We start from the raw sequence: 6,143 nt of genomic DNA, 5'->3' as shown, positions 1-6,143 counted from the left end.
TATTCAGGTCAAATATCTGATCAAACGCTTCACATGAGTTCACTTTGACTTTATTTAATACAAAAATACAAAGACGTTTTACTTTAGGAACGACACGTCTGAGATCTTTCCCGCCGTCTGAAACAGAAACAGTTGCTACTTTAGACATCAGCACATTTAAACCATGACGTAGATTGTTTGAGTCGTGTCAACTTTAACTGAGTGAAGATATGTGCTGCTTTGTTCAAGTCCCACTTGTTGTCCTGCAAACACCTGCAACACACAGACAGTGTTTACCAGTGAGCTGTGACATTCATCCTAGTCTGGTAGACACCATTAGGAGAGGACACCTACTTCAGGGACCATTCCAGGTTCATGTCTGACTTCAGGGAGAAGGTGCTGAGCATCTCCTGCTGTGGGGCAGTGAGGGTGGGCACTGGGCTGGAGGAAGGGGGCGGGGCACAAAAGCTCTGCTGATCTGCTCCGTTGTAGCCATTCTGATGAAGAGCTGGTCGTTGATGATGTTCAAGTATGAACGAGGACCACAGGGTTCAAAGGTTAGAGACTTTCTATGGTGTTAATATTACAGTAATATAGGTCACACCAAGGCTGTGTCCCTATAGTCCCTCCTATCTCCTTTCCTATCCACTGTCCTTTAACACCTGGAAGTGTTTAAGTGGTGGTTGTGATAAAAGAGCATTTCTGAGGAAAGGAGGCGTGGCCGTAGGATTATTACATCACCTAGTGGAAGTGCGTCTGATCGTCAAACAAACGTGGTCACCTTTTCCTAACTCCTCTCCTAACACCTTTCCTTAACGCCATGACATCTTCCACAGGGTTAAGGAAAAGTGGATAGGAAAGGAGATAGGAGGGACTATTCAAACACAGCCTAAGCCTTAGTTCATCTTTAGTTTGACTGATCCTGAAATAAATAACCTATTAAAAGTTAACACTAATACACTAAATATCTATCATCTCATTTATTTCCTATCTATTAGAAATAAGCTTCCTAATCAATGAAAATATAGGTTTTAATATTTTTAAAATGATAAAATATGTGAAAGCTTGATATGAAACATATTGTTAACTACATATGTATAGAGCTGTACATATAGAACTGTAACATGGTTTACCAGTTTAGCCTTAAATTATAATTGACAATTTTTATAGAATTTTCATGGAAATTACAATTAAATAGTCAATTATCTGAACTCAATTACAATCTAATTACAATTATGACAGCAACAGATTTTTTAAAATTACAATTATAATTATGCTATAATTGTAATTAATTATCAATTAAGCAATTATAATTATATTGTTGCTACAATACAAACAGATGTTGGTTTGATATATTTATTAAAGTTGTTTGTTATTATTATTATAATTATGATTATTATTGATATGAGAAATAAATATGGTAATAACTGGAATATTTTGAGATTATATTATTTAATATTTACTACCACACAAAAGTAATAAAAAGTGTTATCGTTGAGTACTGATACTGATTTACGAGTAATGAGTATTGGTTTAAATGTGAAAGGTGCCCATCCCTAGTAATCTCTACAATAACAATGGTTGTTGTGTAAAAACATTATTGTTTATCATTTTATTTTATGGACAAATAAATATACATTAGGTAAATATAGGAATACACAGAAAACACATGTGGTGAAACAGTATTTACTGTTTGTTCATTCCAGTCATACTAGTGGAGGCAAGCATTATCTGAAGCTACAGCTGATAATGAGCACTTTGGTTTTACGTGTGTAACCTACCCAGAATCCACTGCTGGAACTGTGATGAAAACCTTGTAGATTCTTTAGATTTATCATCTACAACAACTGAAAAAGCCCAAAAAACCCAGGAAAGCGTTAGTGAGAATAGATGAGTTGCAGTGGATCTTCTTAAAACCATGACGACTAAGATACTGACCTTCTTTGAAGACTCCGCCCACTGTGAATGACAGCAGCGTATTCTGTGAAAACAAAGCAGTTTGGCTGAGAGTGAACAACATAAATGATGTAACTCAGTGTGTGGCAGATCAGACGTGAACTCACTGTGTAGGCGTTTACGTCCACGGTGAAAGAGATGATGTCATGCTGGGTTTATGGCAGCTCGTTGAGGAGCGTCACCACATTCAGTCGTGTGTGCTTCAGCAGATGGAAACGCATCACTAGGACAGGTGAAAACAAGACAAACATCAGGTGTGCTCCATCATTACTAGGGTTGGGTATCGGTTACTACTCGCTACTTTTTCAACACTTCTGGTGCTTAATCATTATTTTAAACTAACTTCAAAATCTCAAAATGACCTTTTATTTCCAGAGCCAAATTTAACACATTTAACTAAACAAATAAACTTATTAGATAAACTTCACATCAGCGTTTCCCACACATTCATTTATTTATGGTGGATAATGTCACGCACCTTCTTTCAGGCCGTGTTTTGTGTATGTGCTACGGTTAGAAATGAGGCCATTGATCAATGATCTGAGCAGCGGCAACAACGTCATGTGTATCAAGTAATGTGTGACACCGACATCTTTGTTCTTATTGGGCCCACTTACTAGCGTTTCCATGGGAACTGCTCCCATTGTCATTCCAGGTTTCGGCACCAAACCCTAATCATTACAAGTCATACGTTGTAATGAAACAACACAATTCTTAAGATCTTAAATATTTAAACCACATTTTAAGTAATAATACATTATGAAACCAACTGTAATCAATGAATAATAATTCTAACCACAATAATGTAAACTGTATATAAAAGTATCACCTGGTGCTTCCAGCCTGTTAACCCAGTAATACAAACCATTTAGATTGTGTTTTAAAAAGCAGTGATTGATAAATACTTCCACTATATAAAACAACACATTCACAATCCAAGGTGTTTCCTTTGAGATGTCAAAGGAAGTGGTCAACATTGTGAATAATCTAAGGCCAAAAGATGTGGTGTGGTTACCTGTATCTGTGTGAATACTGATCAGATCCAAAGCTTGTTGTGATCCATCAAAACGTTTAGACATGCATTGCTAGAAAAGAGGAAAAAAACATCTTTAAAACAGTTTAAAAACATTCTTTTAAATCAGGGATGATCATAGTTAACTATTTAACCGTTAACAGACAACAACTTTGACCAATTAATGCCAACATATTACTTTCTGCAAGTCCTAAAAAATAAGATGTACTATTTAATGTATTATTTTACATAGATATTAACATTTGGCTATGGTATTATTTAAAATAACTCAAAGTGTCCAGTAAATTCATAAACATCATTCTAATAATAAACGTTAAAGAAAGAAAGAAAGAAAGAAAGAAAGAAAGAAAGAAAGAAAGAAAGAAAGAAAGAAAGAAAGAAAGAAAGAAAGAAAGAAAGAAGTCTGAAGTCTGAAGTCTTTGGTCACGAGTCCAAGTCAAGTCTCTACAAAATAAAAGTCTTCTGTCTCTTCTGGTTGTAATGAACCTTCTGTCATCTGCTGCTATCTGGTCTCTGAAGAATACTGCACAGTTATATCTAAGAAATTCAAAGTATTGACTGTATTATTATCACTCCTTTATGTATTAGCATACAGTACCAGTACTGATTAGCTGGTTGTTATATGATCACTTCTATTACAATATCAATCTTTGATTTGTTTACTGCAGACTCAGCAGTCAGCTCTCCTTTTGTTGTTGGTAGCGTCCAGTTTGAAGTTGTTGGAACCAAATGTGATGACTAATGGTACAGCTGCAGGTTGCACACCTTTGAACCAAGCAGCAGCCATGTTGAAAGTCTCAGGTTAATCTGAGCCTTAATCATTAAACCTGATCAGATTCAGTAAACCATTGATGCCTGAGAGGAACTATAGTGACATTAATGTTGTTCTCATACATCTTTATATAACATATAAATAATTAAAAAGGAGCACTCAGAATAATCCATGTCACTACAACTTATATCTACCTTTTAGTTGTATCTTATTTTATTTTTGACATACATTTAGTTAAAAACTAATACTTTCTTTAAGAAATTATAACTATTTCTAAAAAAACAGAATTTAAAAAATGTATTTTATAGGGCTCTACTTATCCTCAGATAAGATATATAATATTTGAGACACACAAACACCTTGCTTTATAAATAGATACTGTAGTAAGAAACAGGATTGTGATAATTAAATATAATGTCTGGGTTAAAACATGTGGGATCATCTCCAACTGTGAACCACATTTTGAAAAAGCACGTCTTAATCACATTGGCTGGAGCGCTGCACATCTATGCATTATTATTGTATTACTGCTACTTTTTCATTTACAATGTATGAATTGAATGTTGTTTCAGGAATAATATGTATTCTTAGACAACATTTAATGAAAGTCAACACTTACTATTAAATGAAGTAATGATCAACATTGTCATCACTGATATACCAAGTATTTATAGATACATTTTATTTAGAACAGAAAGCAAAACAACTTCTGTCATGTTCATATCAGATGGTTTGGCTGCACTTGTTTCTGCAGGAGATGCTGCTGCTTTTTGTGTTTGTTAAAACCATATTTCAAGATTGTGCCTTTTTGTAAGACTACGTTTAAGTATCGTTAATAAATGGCTTATAATATCACTTAAGTCATTATTTCAAAATTCCTCTCAACTTTTAACATTTTATTTTATTTTAAACACAGTGGGATTCACTACCCCAGACTTAGCACGTTTTCTGGGGCAAACCCTGGGTCAGGATCCAAAAGTGGGTCACGGACAACTGGTCAAAATAAATAAATACTTAAGTTAATGTCTCTCATGTTGGACTTGTCTTTTATTTTGAAATAAACTTTTTTTTTGATAGGCATGCTGTTAAATGCATGCTGCACAGGAAAATATATAGATTTACATTTTTAAAAATATTATACATGTGTGTTGTCGACAGTTATTTTTGAAAAACAAAATTTGGTTGGTTGAATTCTAAAAAAAGTGGGTTGTGATTTAATGACTGTGGCAAAATGTGGGTCCCAGGGTGAGACCAGTTGAGAACCTGGTTTACAGGATAATAGATGAAATTACTATTTAATTACAGTATTGGTTATTTACAAACTTTAAATAAAATAATAATAAAATAATAAACAGTATTTTTGTTAATATTTCTTCTGTAGTACTTGGAGGTTGTTGTTTTCATGGTACTACAGTTATTTTTATTTTTTTTAAGTTAAGTCTAATTAATGACATTAATACTGGATATTTATGAAAACATAAATCAGATAAAGTATCTTCTTAACTATATTTGCTGTAGTAAATAGAGAGCCCTAATAAAGACTGTCCACAGGGTTATTGGTGTTATTGTTGACGCTTCCTTTGGGGGTGTGACTTTGTAGACGGTCCCTGCCCACTCCTTAGCTCATTAACATAAAGTGTGTTTTTCTGTAGTTTGTTCTCTGTGTTCCACTGAGTACACACAGGTTGTTCCACCTTTACATCGTCACATATTGATAGGTGAGTGTGAATGAAGTGGGTCACCAGTTAAACTAGTCTCCAGTGTGTGTGTAACAGCGGATGAATGTGGTGAGTGAGTGAGTGAATGAATGGAAACACACGGAGTGTTCTAACCTCTTCCTTCACAGAGCACACATCTGAAAACTCCTCCGTTTCTTCTTCTCCGCTTTTCTCCATCTTTGGAGCAAACATTCCGTCCCACACATGGTCGGGATGACGAAGCATTTCTTCTTCTTCTAGTTTAACGGTAGTCATCATCCAGCTCTGTCCGTCCTCCATTTCACTGCTTTGTTCCTGACTCTAGCTGGTTGCCAGATACAACCGATGATTCCCCGCATGAAATATGTTGAATATCCACAGAAATGCCCCAAAAACCATCCGTTCATCATCCAAATTAAACATAAATATCACCTTTAACCAACGTTATTCACTGTTTGATCACTAAGTTAGTTATTTTATAATCTCACAATCAGCGGGAAAATACTCAACCTGGCAACCACTCAACTGTTGCGGTGACGTCACAACCGACTTTTTATAAACTTAATTGACAAACAAGTCAAAATAAATGTGTTTAATGGTGATTTAAGAGTGAATAAAGTAGTTACAGTCTGAAGGATTTGGTTTGTGGATGATTTGATAAATTCCAAATTTGGAAATTTGTTGTTATTTAATTTATGATTAGTTT

General features: G+C 34.7%; 1 long non-coding RNA gene across 1 annotated transcript; it reads right to left on the bottom strand.

Moving 5' to 3' along the window:
* Positions 1 to 222: 222 nt before the first annotated feature.
* On the bottom strand, positions 223 to 5,612 carry LOC114459651 (uncharacterized). The gene is made up of 7 exons (XR_003673441.1): positions 5,573 to 5,612; positions 2,951 to 3,020; positions 2,043 to 2,158; positions 1,918 to 1,960; positions 1,761 to 1,826; positions 334 to 487; positions 223 to 252 (listed from the first exon to the last, which is right to left on the bottom strand). It is a non-coding gene; the product is annotated as an uncharacterized LOC114459651 (long non-coding RNA).
* Between the last annotated feature and the right edge of the window lie 531 nt (positions 5,613 to 6,143).

The sequence above is a fragment of the Gouania willdenowi genome, unplaced genomic scaffold (assembly GCF_900634775.1).
Source record: "Gouania willdenowi unplaced genomic scaffold, fGouWil2.1 scaffold_332_arrow_ctg1, whole genome shotgun sequence".
NCBI lineage: Eukaryota > Metazoa > Chordata > Actinopteri > Blenniiformes > Gobiesocidae > Gouania > Gouania willdenowi.
Note: the sequence above shows the minus strand (reverse complement) of the source record. Positions and strands in the feature narration are given on the sequence as shown.